Source organism: Anomalospiza imberbis, chromosome 3 (assembly GCF_031753505.1).
Source record: "Anomalospiza imberbis isolate Cuckoo-Finch-1a 21T00152 chromosome 3, ASM3175350v1, whole genome shotgun sequence".
In the NCBI taxonomy this organism is placed as follows: domain Eukaryota; kingdom Metazoa; phylum Chordata; class Aves; order Passeriformes; family Viduidae; genus Anomalospiza; species Anomalospiza imberbis.
The window spans coordinates 80250875-80265389 of record NC_089683.1 but is presented as its reverse complement, the minus strand read 5'-3'; the positions used below and the strand labels follow the sequence as shown (position 1 = coordinate 80265389).

The 14515-nt window shown below is 38.9% G+C and overlaps 1 long non-coding RNA gene across 1 annotated transcript in view; it reads left to right on the top strand.

Moving 5' to 3' along the window:
* LOC137469953 (uncharacterized) overlaps window positions 1-13303 on the top strand; it is a 143923-nt gene extending 130620 nt beyond the window's left edge. Inside the window, exon 3 of the long non-coding RNA XR_010996824.1 lies at window positions 13103-13303. This is a non-coding gene — a long non-coding RNA (uncharacterized lncRNA). The remainder of the gene's footprint in view (window positions 1-13102) is intronic.
* Window positions 13304-14515: the final 1212 nt, after the last annotated feature.

The window sequence follows — 14515 nt, the reverse complement described above, 5'->3', positions numbered from 1 at the left end:
CCAATTTTCCTGAAGAGTTATTTTTGCCTATTCTTTTTATATTAATAATGCATAGTTCCATGACAGCAAACATTATACTGTGAATAAGAGAGATTACCTGGCCTTTCAAATTACAGTGTGTGTAACTATAATAAAAAGCTGTCAGCCAAAGGACTAGTGCTTCAAAGCTGGACCACTAGAGAAAATTAGGCAGTAGAGTAGAAGGGAAAAAATGATTTTTAAATAAATATGTTTAATAAAGTAAATTTAATGGTGTTTTTCAATAAAAATTACAGACGATCAAACTAGCCAGGGAAGATTGTAGAATGATGAAACAGTAGGACCTGCACCGTCAGCCTGAAGTTCTTTGAGCTCAAAGCATGTGTGCATTCTGCAGTGTACAAGTTCTCCTTATGTGTTAAAGTAAGAAGATGAACTCAGCATGCCTGGCTTACCCTTGGAAGCAGATGTGTGAACCACAGTGCCCAGAAATGTCTAACTGTCAACAAAGGCTTCAGAGCTTACCTCACTTGGAAGCTCTTAGGATCCTTGTTGATAGCACATATCCTAAACTTGTACAGTCTCCAAGCATCTCATTTTGGGGAGTCATATGTGCTCCTTAAGCACCTCTGTGCAACAGGTCAGAGCAGACCTGGCCTCTCCACTAGCCAGTCCCCATGTATATTTGTTACAGAAGTTCAGAGTGAGTTGACTGATAGGACCATGTGTCTCAGTGAAATATTAACCTGGAATTTCCCACCAGTGCAGCATAATTGCTGTCTGAAACAGTCTTGCAGGAGACCAGTGTCAGTGAGCCTGCTGAAGGCTTGCTAGCAGTCAGAAGCTGCCTGTGGCATTGTTTAAAGTTGTTCCTTTTAGTTAATTTTGGCTTATAGTTTCAGAAATGTGTTCATGCATATGCAGCATAGGAGCTGCTACTGAGAGCAACAGACCCCAGATCTGAAATGGATATTCAGCTCTCTTTCTGTATGCCACATTCACTGCAGTTTGCTTTGTTTGTCACTTTACTTGCTTTCAGTTCCTTAGCACCAAGTGCCTGTGATTTCCCACTCTAGCAGGAGTAAATAATGTCTCCAGTTTGCTAAGTGTCTATGAGAAATTCAGGATGAAGTTTGCCTTTTCACAATAGCCTGTGGTTTGTGGTTGCGCAGCAATGCTAAGAGCTTGAAGAGAGGCACATCAACTTGCACAGGATAAAGTAATGTTTGCTGTGTGCTGTCAGTCATGTACTGTCTATGAGCCAGTACCTCCCAGGAAAGAGGGATACTGTTGTTTCTTGTATTCTTATGTAAATAGTGGTGCAATTAAAATATTTATGCAGACAGCAAGTGTAATGTGAAAATGTAAAGCCCACCACAGAGACTACTGGAATAAATATCTTGTAAGTATCATCCACTGAGTTTATTCTTCTCTTTCATGAGAATAAGAAAGTGCCAAAAAGATGTTTGTGTCAGAAAAAAAATTTATAATAAAGCTGACAGGGAGGCTGATGATTCTCATTCCAACAAATGATGTTCCATTGATAATGGTCTCATGTGATTTATGAAAAGATTAATCATATTGCCGTGTAAAACACACCAGAATTTGGGAGTGTTAGGTCATGTGATTAGAGGATAATCATGGAGAATTCACAGACTCCATGAGAATTACGAACTCTGATAGAAAAAGCTAGTAGCCTAATCAATGGAAACAGGACACCTCCAAATGCAGTGTTGGCTTTAGTTCTGCATGCAGTGTTTCCTTTTGGGACAAGAAGGAAGTGAAGTAGGGACTTTGAAACTGGATTTCAAAAGGTAGCATATTCATCCTCTAGAATACAGCATTACATATCAACAACTGAAAAGAAAAAAAAACTTGGAAATAATTGTCCTATGTTCTTGGTTAGTAAGACATTGGCTCTGTAGAATCCTGGGAAATTGCAGGTGCATGTTTGCCAGATTTCCAGTCTTCAGCTTTGTGTACATGCTTTGAGGAGTGATGTTGCCTTCTTGATTGGTACTGGAGTAAGCTGGTATAAAAAAATTTTCTCAGGAAGGTGGGGTTTTCTCTGCACACAATATTTATAGCACTGATCCAAAAGATTTTTCTGAATATTCTGTAAGTCCACAGTGCTTACCATATCTCCCTGCATAATAGGCTTTGAAGTTCACGTTTCCAAGAGCTCACATCTGTCACATTGCACACTGAGCCTTTTTTTCTCATCTCCTGCATGACCAAAGTAAAGAATTTTAATTGCTTTCTGTGTATTTGGGTCTGGCAACCAAATATCAACATCACAAGTGTGGTATCTGCAACCACCAGATAGCAAAATCTTTGAACATTTAATTTTAGTTCCTGACCATTTGGGAGCATTAAGAACTCTCCTGAGTAAAGAAATTGTTGTATACTAAAAGCAAATATATAAAATATGGGCAAATGTGTAAATAATTTCTTAATTAAATCCAAACAAACATTTTCCTTCTGTATGTCATGAGGAAAGCACTTTCTAATGTAGATGGGCTTTTAATACATACTGTGACACGTTTCACTCAAAGCAATAATGTATGGGTTTTTTTCAGAATGATAATTTTTATAAAAAGAGTGCACATATAAGAAGGTGGCTTGCCCATATTTGGAGGGAAAATGAAGCCACACAAGCTTGCTGGCATAACACATAAACCAGCACATTTTATATCATTAGGACTGAGTAGCTTTTATACACCTGTATAAGGGAGAGGAAGGAAAAGCAGGAAGGAATACATGGGGATAGGTCGAGCAAAGGTAAAAGGTGAACCAGTACATCAAACAACAAGACTTAGCACCAAACAAAATCTCTTGCCTAGAACTGATCTCTTTCTGCATTCTATTATCTGATATTTTTATTTTGGATAGAGAGTATATATGCTCATTGGCACTTTAAAAATTATGAAAAGCAGTAACTAGCACTGAAAACAGATTCAGCTTTGATTCCAGATTCATGTTGCATTTACCTGCGTGAAGAATACTTAAAAACTGAATCAAGGCAGCTGTGGTCTCTTTTAGCATAAATCATGTGAAAGCTAATGGCTAAGGATGAAGGAGACTATGGGTTTGGGTCTTCCCAAGTGTGGGGAAGGCTTTCAACCTTAAAAATTTAGCTGAAACCCAAAGATTTGAGATGAAGTTCTGGCCTTCAGATAAATCAGTGCATTTTTTCCTGTTTACTTTGGAGTGGCTTAAAATTTTATTTTCCTGGGGACTTAATGCATAGACTCCAATGTATGAAACAAGCAGATGTTTCCTGCTTTGAAAAAGTAAAATAAAATGAAAGTGATTACAGAACTAAACATGACCAGCAGACATTGCAAAAATTATTCATGAGACATGTGTTATTGGTGTGTAGAGGAGGGGAAGATTTTATAGTTTTGAACTTATGCTGGTTATTGCTGTGTAAAGAGAAAGGGTGAATGAAAAACTACCCGCCTCCATATCCCAATACCATTATTTTGTGCTCTGTTCCTTTGAAATTACTATGATACTGTTCCCATTTTCCTTTCAATTATTGAAATGGTATCTTTCCATAACGTCTTTCAATGTCACGGATTTTTGTGAGCCTCTAACAAACATATGAATTGAAGATAATTAGACAAATCTGTGACTTTTGGAGCGCACAGACATTATGTCCTTAGTGGGGAGTAGTTATGAATAGAAGAGAAAAAATAAAGATATCTCAGTGTGTTTATGTTGAATATGTGATGATATACTTGTAAAAAAGATTTCGATTCTCAAAATCGATTTACTTAGCAGGGCCTGTAGGTTGACCTGAAAGGGTTGATTCTGTGTTTCCTGCTCTGCCATTTCTTTGTTTTCACTGCAGTTACAGAAGAATTGTTTGATTCTGGTGACCAGTCTGTATTTTTTTTTTCAGCCAGAGTGAGCAAGCTGCCTTTCAGTAAAAATTCAGATTGATCCTCTCTGTGCTCATAAGGGCTGTACATCTTTGGGGTGTGGTGAAGGGTACTGGATACTGGAGGACACTGAAATAGCTCTTCTGAGCCAACATTCTGTTTTTTTTTTTTTTCTTTGAGAATATTAGTGCCCAGAAATGCTGAAAAGCCACATAAGGGGGGGGGGGGGTGGGGAAGAAAACATCCTCAAATAGATGTATTTCACAGAGATACTCAAACTCACATGTCTTATGACCCTTATTCCTGTGGAATTCATAGTCAAGAAGAAAATTTACAGTTTGGGGCAAACAGAGCTTGCTGCACAACAGGGGTTGTTTTATTACCAGTTTTATTGCAACTCTGTAAATTACTGTGGCATGATGAATGTCCAGGTCCTGAACCTTTATCCACATGATTTTCAGTAATACTTTTCTCCTGCTGTGTTCTGTGATCGTACTGGATAACAGGATTACAAGTTCCCAATACTGTCCCACCAGTTCATGAAAATCTGCTCAAGGGGTGAGGTAGCTGCTGAAGAAAGATGACTGATCATAGTATCTGCAAGAAACATAGTTAATGGTTTAGCAAGGGATCTTCTGAGTCTGGCATTGCAGCAGCTCTTTGCACTGAAAGTGCAACAATGCTAAAAACTAGTGGCATCCCTCTCTAACAGACCTAAAATGTCCTCTAGCAGACTAAGTGAGGCAGAGGCAGCTGTCACTATTTCTTTTTCCATTCTGCCCCCTCTGGATGCCTGTTTGGGAGGACATGTTCCTGCTGAGATGCCTTATTCTTAGTTATGTTGACACAGAGGCCTGTAAACAAGAATTTGAAATGGTAGTGAAAATCTACTTCATCTGCAACCTTTGTATCAGGTCAGAGTGGTACTCTTTTCGTAAATAAATCAGCATCACAGTCTGACATTCGTCCTCATGTAAGTGTCTGCCTACACTGGCTGCCATCAGCTCTCTTCAAGCATTGTGGAAAGAAATAGGTACTTTTAGGACAAGATTAATCTGACTTATTTTGGACATCCTTTTCAAGGTGAAATGGAATCCAAAAGTGCTTGTTTCACTCCAGTGATTATAAGAGGAGGTGAGGTCACCACTTTATAAATTAGTATCTCTGTCTCAGCAGATGTGTTCCACCCAGTACTAGGTTTATGCTGACTGACAGAATAAAGATCAGTGAGATTCTGATTGGGAAGACTGGATTAGAAGTCTTCTTTATGACTTGTTAGGATTGATAAAAATGATTAGAAGAAATATTTGGATTCCCATTTCTCTCTTGTTCAGACCTCCACCATTTATTCTCATGAAGAAACCTGTTATTTTGCCTTCCCAATATCCTTGGGCTGGGTGGAAGGTGGTACTGGATACTAGTAACAAAAGCAGAAGAGGAAATGAATATGTTACAACAGGGAGTGGCACAACAAGGAGTTGCACTAAATAAATGCAGGGGAGCATTTCTTATTTGTGCCAGCATATTTTGAGACACTCCCCATATCTTCTCCACCCAGAACAGGCCCACACACGACTTTGTTTTCATGGACTCATTGCTGGTATTAGATTGGTTTGCTGGACTTCCCTCTGCATTTCCCTGTGTGTCTGTTCTGAAAGAACTGTAAAGATCCATTTTGTCTTTGCAGTCTGTGAATAGTCCTTTGACCACGGACGAAAGCAGGTGATTCAAAGTTATCAGTCCTGTCATTCCTCAAATGATCATATGCAAAAGCAATTTTGACCCCAGAGATGAGCAGATCAAGAGCTAAGTAGTTTTAATCATAATATCATAGAATCATAGAACCATAGAATGTTAAGGGGTTGGAAAAGACTTTAAAGAATATCTAGTCCCAACTCCCTCTGCCATGGGCAGGGATACCTCACACTAGACCAAGTTGCTCAAGGCCTTACCCAACCTGGCCTTGAACACTGCCAGGCTTGAGGCATCCACAGCCTGCCTGGGCAATCTGTTCCAGTGTCTCACCACCCTTGCAGTGAAAAATTTCTTCCTAATAGCTAACCTAAATTTCCCCGCTTTCATTTTATGCTTGTTACTCCTTGTCCTATCACCACAATTCCTGATGAAGAGTCCCCGTCCAGCTTCCCTGTAGGCCCCTTTCCCTTCAGAAACTGGAAAGTTGCTGTCAGGTCCCTGTGCAACTTCTCTTCTCTAGGATGAACAGCTCCAACTCTCTCAGCCCATCTTCACAGGGGTGGTGCTCTAGTCCTCTTATCAACTCTGTGTCCCTCCTCAAGAGTTGCTGCAACAGTTCCATGTCCTTCTTATGTTGGGGGCCCGGGAGCTGGATGCAGCACTCCGGGGCGGGGTCTCACAAGAGCAGACGGGCAGGATTATCTGCCTTGACCTACTGGCCACGCTGCTTTGGATGCAGCCCTGTGTTCCATTGGCTTTCTGGGCTGTGAGCACACACTGCTGGCTTGTGTTGAGTTTTTCAGCAACCATCACTGCCAAGTCTCTCTCCACAGGGCTGCTCTCAATCACTTCTCCGCCTGGTAGGTGTGTCTGGCATTGCCACGATCCAGGTGTAGGGCCTTGTTCTTCACTTTGTTGAAATTTATCAGGTTTGTATTGGCCCACCTGTCAAGCCTATCAAAGTCCCTCTGGATGGTGTCCCTTCCCTCCAATGTGTTGACTGCCCCACACAGCCTGGTGTCACCAGCAAACTTGCTCAGGCTGCACTCAATCCTACTGTCCGTGTCACCAGCAAAGATATTGAATAGTGTTGGCCCCAGTACTGACCCCTGAAGGACATCGCTTGTCACTGGTCTCATGTGGACAATGAGCCATTGACCACAGCTCCTTGTGTGCTGCCATCCAGCCAGTTCTTTATCCACTGAGTGGTCCATTTGTCCAATTCATGTCTCTCTAGTTTAGAGAAAAGGATGTCATGTGGGACAGTGTCAGGCACTTTGCATAAGTCCAGGTAGACAACGTTAGTTGCTTTGACCCTGTCTAACAGTGGAATCCTCAGTCATTCTAACAATAAAAAAAAAAAGGTTTCCTGATGTTCTGATGGAGCCTTCTGTGTTTCTGTTTGTGTCCACTGCCTCTGATCCTGTCTCTGGGAACCACTAGGAAGTACCTGACTCTGTCTTTACACCCTTTCTTCAGATATTTGTACAGAGTGATGAGATTCCCCCTGAGCCTTCCCTTCTACAGGCTGAACAGTTAGCTGCAGCTCTCAACCTTTCCTCACAGGAGAGCTGCCCCAGACCCTTAATCATTTCAGTGGTCTTTCACTGGGCTCTCCAGTATGTCCACGTCTCACTTCTACTGGAAACATAGATTGCCTTGATACCCTGAAACTTTATAATACTTATACCGGCAATTTTGGCTTCTAGGTAAAGTACTCAAGTCATCTGACTTTTGTTAACAAGTTTTGGTCATTTGCACTTAAGCCAGAAGTGCTAATTTTTAATATTTCTATTATTTTTTGTTATTATTTTGTTATTAATTCATACTGTTGTTGTGAGGGCTTCAGTGGGAGCACAGTGGGACCGACACAGAGCAAAACAGCTGTAGCAGATATCCCAAAGTTTTAGTGGCATAGCTCAAAGGATCTTCAGTGAGGAAACCGTATGTAACTGGTGCATTGAGTGCTTTGCAAGTGTTGTCATTAGAATATTAGAAATTTATAAGTGCGTATATGAATATGCCTAAGCTTGAAATGCAGAATATGCACAGTAATACACCCCTATTAATCATGTCCAGTGGAACGATATCTGGTTGCTTTGCTGCTAAGTAAGTCCTCAGAACATCAGCCTAGGTTGTAGAGCAAGTGTCATTTATTTGAACTTGGTGTGAAATGCTTGGAGAGATTTTAAGAGGAAGGTAAGTGTGTGTTAAAGGCCTGACTGTTTCACTCTGTAATCACTTCATACCTGCCAAATACAAAAGAAACTGCTGATACTGCTGGCTGTGGCATTCTGATGACGTCCATTTTGTCCATGAAATGATGAAAGAGGAAGGAAAATAAAGCAAACTTGCAGTGTCTGCTGCATCTGTGACCTCTGTCACTTTACTCATGGACCTCTGCTGACATTTCTAATAACTTTAGCACTTGAAAGAAGTGATCCTTCTTTGGGCACCCAGATTTGTTTAGGCAAATCCCCACATTTGGCTTCCTTATTTTTCAGATTGGGCTTTCTGACTTTTTTTATATATAAGAAAGTGTGTATATAGATATATATATATATATATATATACACATATATATATTCTGATATACTTGTGGAGCCAACACTGGTTTATGTCATCTACAACTTGTTAGCTCTCCTAATAATATATTACTGTAAAGAAGGGGGCAATGGCAGCATTTTGTATGTAGTAAATATTGTGTAAAAGTATTATTATGAAAAAGAGTTCCTCATAACCCTTGCTGACATTTTAAGATACACTAATTTTGTAGTTTCTGTAGAGTACTATTACAGTACTATTAAAATGTCACGTGGGCACTTCACCAAAAAGTCTGTTTTCTCAATGTTTTAAACAGCTTGTTATTTATAAACAACTTTGGACACTGCCTGCTAATTAGGAAGCAACAGTCATATAGTCATCAACAAAAGGATTGTGTCTGTTATTTATTATGTGAGACTGTCGCATGAATAAAAATTATTTTGTTTTCTGTGTCTCAGATACTGCTTTTTGCCATTTGCCAAAAATTTATGCTAAAATGGTTTGCAGTCTTTTTGTATAAGTTTTAGGCATCCTGAACTCCAGCACCTGTCTGTTCTAATGGCAAGTGACCTAAAAAGATTGTTATTATTTCTTCTGTTTTGGTACTTTTAATGATAATCATATTTCCTACTTAGAGGCTGAATGTTTGGATCTGCTTCAATCGGGTGAATGATCTATTGAAATCAGTTTAGACTACTACATTCAAAATTTCAGAAGGCAAATCCTACCTCTTAGATCTTCCTAAAAATTGATTATAATGAAGTAATGTCATTGCTTGTGCTTTATCTGCTGACTCAGGGAATAACAAACTTGATGCTTCAGTAGACATATGTCTTGACCTATGAAATTATAATTAGATTTGGAGGTTATTGCTCTCTCCTGCACAGACTTGACACATTCATCTTACGCAAGGTAGATGAAAAAAAGGTGGAAGATAAAATGCAAAATATTTTTTAAACTTACAAAAATTTGTGCCTGAGTGACTTTACTTATGCCAGTAGCAATTCACCTAAAATCTCACTTAAAATCTCACAGTATGCCTTGTAATCAAATAATTTGCTTTAAAGAAAGTATCTGTAACATGTAATCATATATAAAAGTAAATATTGGACTCAGGATGCAGTAAAATGAGAACTGGTAACCAGAGTCAACATAAATGCATAATAGTAACTTCCCTTCAGGGTCATTCGGATTTGACTTTCTACTTATGTCTCAATGTTTTTGAACTTACATAAAAGAAATTTGAACTGGTTGAGGATTTTCTGTATCTGATAGACTTCATATAGACTGGAACTGCAGACATTTTCATGGAAAGCTGTGTCATCTGCAGTGATAGAACAGTTTTTCAGATTTCTTAGCAAATCACTAAATTAATGCAGTTTTTTCTGCCTTAGGAGATATGGTTTTAGTGCTTTGGTTGTATCTGCATCTCTTTTGAGCAAAGCATTTTTTTCTATAGTGTTGTTAAGTCTAGCCTCAGAGAAGAGCATACTTCTGTTTGCAGAATAGCATAATCATTTTTTTATCCTTCTTTAACATTTGCTATCTAGAATTTAAGAACTTAGGTTTCATTACCTGTTGGCAAAGTGGAGCTTGTTTTAAAACAGATAACTATTGCTATACAGGCCCTAGACAGGCCCTTTCACATGGTGTGAAGTACAAAACTGGACTCACAACTCCAGATTTTTCTCACCAGGGATGAATAGAGAGGAAAGACCACCTCCCTTGAAGGAAAGACCACCTCCCTCAACTTGCTGGCAGTTCTCATCCCAGTGCAGTCTAGGATGCAGCCAGCCTCCTGTGCTGCAAGGACACATTACTGGCACACGGTCAATTCGTTGTCTGCCAGGACCTTCAGGTCCTTTTCTGAAAAGCTGCTTTCAGGATGGATTAACTTTGTAATGCTAAATTTGCTTGAAAACTGTGATTTAAACTCTGAAGCTGAGGTCTGAATAAGGGCTTAAATGTATCGATGATGAATGTCAGAGAACAAAGTCTTCAGTCACAGAGCACAGAGCTGCAGAATCTAGGATACCTTGCAGGGAGGTCTGCAGGGGCATGCAGAAAGCTAAAAGTGTTTTAATACCACCAGCATGTATAGCTGGGATCTTGTCTATATTAGATGTTTGAGCAGGAAGGTGCCTTCTCCATCTGACAGTGAAATACTGAGGACCAGAATATGTCCTAAATTCCATTCTCCATCTACTCAAATTCCTACCGCAGATCCTGCCAAGGGAGGCAGGCGCCTTCAGCAATTTTCTGTAAAACTTTAGTGATGACCAATTTCTCCTTTTCTTTTCCTTTAGCAACATGTTACGGCCCTTATTCAGCGTTTTGAAGTATCAAATTTAGGTTTTCTGTTGTTTGAGGAGGATCACTTCTCAGGAGAGTCTCTGAAGTCGGGTTATCATATGAAGTCCTTGCACTTCACACAACAGGACTAAATATTCTCTGAGTATGAGAGAAGAGAGGATTCTTCAGCTTTTTGAGTCTCCTGGGACTCTGAGGCTGAACCTCACTTATGCAATCCTTCCCTCCCTTCTCATTCCTTCATCTTTAATTGTTTTATAACAAGTGTGAAAACTATCAGAAAAAGTAGAAAAAGCCTTTCATCTTTCAAAAATTATGATACTTTACCCAACTAATGGATGTAGGTCACAGATACTCTGCAAATTTAATTCATAAATCTGTTTGAAGAAACAGCTTTTTATCACACATGTGTACCATACATCGATATTTGAGTCTGGATTACTTTAATTAGGAGTCCAAACTCTTCAGATTGCTGCAGTGATCCAAGTAGTGGCTACTGCTTATGACACATCTTTATTATTTTTACTTGAGTTGTAATGATGCCTTTCTTCCTGTTGAATGGCAAAGTGGGCCACTTGTCTCATGGTCAGGAGATGAGAAACAGCTCAGGAAAATAGTCTTCTTTAAAAAAAAAAAACATGCAGAAAGAAAAATTGTCTGTAAAAGATCAGAAATAACAACAACAATAATAGTAATAATAGAGTAAGGTGTACCATAGTTTAGATATAGACAGTTAACAAATGTCCTTAAAAGCAGTCACTTAAACCCCAAGCAATTGGTTAGCATTATCCTCAATGGCATTTTAATATTAGACTGGTGTAAAATATTAATTTTTGAGCTTGCTGCTACAGTATTTTTCTGCATAACTTCATCCTTTTGTTCATAGCTATTATAGGTAAAATTCCAGGTTAAATCACATTTTGTCTCCTCTAGACCATCCATCACCTCCTAAATACTTTTAATTTTCCTGGAATGAAATTGTATTTTCCATGTCCAGCACCAACATGATTTCATGAGGTCAGAGCAAATCCTGTGCTGTGCAGAATGGAAGGGATGTGTACCACTTCACAGGTCTCTCCTGACTGTCAGTGCCTGGGACCGTGTTACAGTACTTGGAGTTCTTTCTTGAAGAACCTCTGTATGGTGTTTACAGTGACCAAGGTTTAACAGCCTACGATAGTTGTGTCATTCTCATTTCATCTTCCCTTATGTTTTGTTTTTTGTCTGTGTCTTTTCTCCTGTTGTGTTTCAGATGAATTATTTCTCTTTTTTTGCCAATCACATCAGCAATTAAAGCTCTCAATGACCTTTGTTTTTCTTCAGTGAATTAATTTTCCTTCTGTTTTATATGTGCAAATCCATTGTCTTCAAAATATAGCTGAGGTACGATCTGAGTAATCCCCCCGGGAAAGTAAATATGATAATTACAGTCAATTAAGAGACTAAAAATTGATGTGAAATCTGCATGTGAAGAATACTATGGCCCTAGGTAAAAAAAATTAAGTGTTTTGGCTTTACAAATGTTGTTCACTTCAAACTTGGTACCTGCCTTCTTGAAGACTCTGGTCACATGTCATTTGAGGTTCAATCACAGATTTGTCTGGTTCACAGCTGTGGACATATTGTGTGTTAACTTGGCATTACTTCTTATTTGTTTATTCTATTTAGTTATGAGATCTCTATTACTATGGCTACATAGATTTCTGCAAGAGCAAGTCACATTTCAAGCCTCTGTGGTTCACATGTTCCCTGGAGAGACTTTTTACATATGTTGTGCCCATATATGCAAGGGCTCTTGAATTTTTAAATCCAAGCCAATTCCTTAGGCTTAGCATGAATCTCTATATGTTCCAGTGTTCTTCAATTGCAGTTCATAGTTCTAGGCCTTGACAAAGCTATGAGACAGTAAAAATTAGAAGATTTAAAAACATCTGTCATCTTGGTGGCTACTTCTGAGCATAGAGTGCTAGAAATCCTACAAATATTTGGGCCAGTCTGAAAATAACTAAAGGTGATCTTTTTATATCTTAAGAATTATGGCAAGAATCAGTGTTCTCAGAGAGAAATCTGTTACAAAAGTATTGGCTGATGCAGGACTGAAATTTTACAGCCTGTAAGCTGCAGGGGAAAAGATGACATACTAACTATTCTTTTTGATACTTGGATCTATTATCTCAATATAATAACTAATTTTTATATAATAGACTGGGCTTGAATGAAATCTTCAAATTTACATGAATACACAGTAATGTTTGATTTAACATCCAGATGCCTTGGCCATGGAGGAGACCTCTATCTTACAGGCTTTGCAAATTTAGAATAAAAAGACAAGCCCAACCCACACAGAATTTTTAGGATGTATGGACTAGAGTAGTCCCACTGGTTTTTATTAATATGTGTCAGTTTACAGTGAATGAGAACCACAGAAAAATCTTATGTAGCGAAAAAGAAGTAAAAAATAAGTGCTTATGCCGACCAGATCTCCGGAAGAAGTCCTCCAGTGCAGAGTTATTTTGTACCATCACCTTAAATGTCCTTGAATGTCACCTGAACAGCCTGTAGGGAATGTTTCTCCAGATCTTCCCTCTCTGTTGGTGATAGCCAAGGCAGGGAAGAATGCAGGGAAGGCCAGGGGTGTTGTTTCTTGTTTTTATTGTTGGCCTGTTGTGTTTGTTACTGTCCTGTAGAAAGTAAGGAGGTCCTTGTACTACTCTAAAATGACATGAGAAGAACATTCCTGAAGGAAACTGTTGCAACAGGATGAGAGCTGAGCAAGCAAATCCCTTGGGCCACCTTTGTAGTCTGGTCACTGAGTCCGTTGAGCCTTACCACTTCCAAGTTCATTGATACACCCAGTTGTCTCAGCTAGGGGTGGATCCTCAGAAAAAGGTAAGAGAAATCTCATTCTGTGAGGTATTTATATAGCTTATTTTTATACAATTAGATATATGTATATTTATATATATATGATGAAAGCATTTATGTAAGCATTTATCATCAGTAAGACTTCAGAGAAAGTATGACTAAAATTATTCACTTTGAAAACATATCTTTAAAAATATTGCAAAGGAAAATATGATCCCCAATGGCCAAAGCTGCAAGTCAAATACTAAATTATTGATCATATATATTTTTATTGTTGTGAATGCTGTACCACACTAACAGTATCCTGTTTAAAGTGACGATTAGATCTTGAGGTCAGTTTACTAAAAGGACTTCATTGAGTAAGTCCTTAAGGGAAAACATTTTGGAAATTAGCTGTTCCATGAAGAGATTAATTGGGAGACTGAAGTGCTTGGGTGGGCGTGAATCTTGAGGCATTAAAATCTGCTGTTCTGGAAATACAAGTACATTCTATTTTACTATTAGCTGCATGGACTGTACAACCTCAGCCATAGCTGTCTGTTGTTGTACAGGGGCCTAATGAAAGCCTGGGAAGTTTTCCACTGAGACAAAGACACTGAATGATGGGAAGCTACGCTGAAAATCTGGTCCTTAGCTAGTAAGGGTGGCACAAAGATGTTATTTCTTGCTTTTGCAATCTTTAGGCTTGTTTCTTGCATAATTAATTAGTGAGTTTTGCATGTCCAGGTTCTCTGAGTTTTCATTTTTGAGGAACTCCAAATAAACTTGAATTGTAAACTTGAATCCCACATCAGGCCCTATTGAACTATTTCAAGTGCAAATTCAGAAGTGAGCCTTGGTTATTTCTGAAAATTTGGGCCACAAGTTTTTTGACCTCTCAGACAATTTGAAACCTTGAGGTTGAAGGGAATATATGGACTGCAATGTGATTATAGATCTGCTGAGACTTTAACCTGGTTTATTGTGTTCTACTCAGAGTCTACCTTTTCAGACAGAAAATACTTCAAAAAAGATGCCTTAGCATGAAACTCCTTCAGACACAGCGCAGGTGCACAAGGGAAACTTCTTGAGCATACCTGCTCTACTAACTGGTTAGGACCTTGTGCTTTCTTACAACTTCCCTTATCATATCAATTCCAAAGTGCAGCTCGTCTATGATTCTTCTTTCTCTGAGCAAGAACCAATAATATAAATTTAGCTACTCATACATATCAGTGCTACTCAGTCCCAACTCT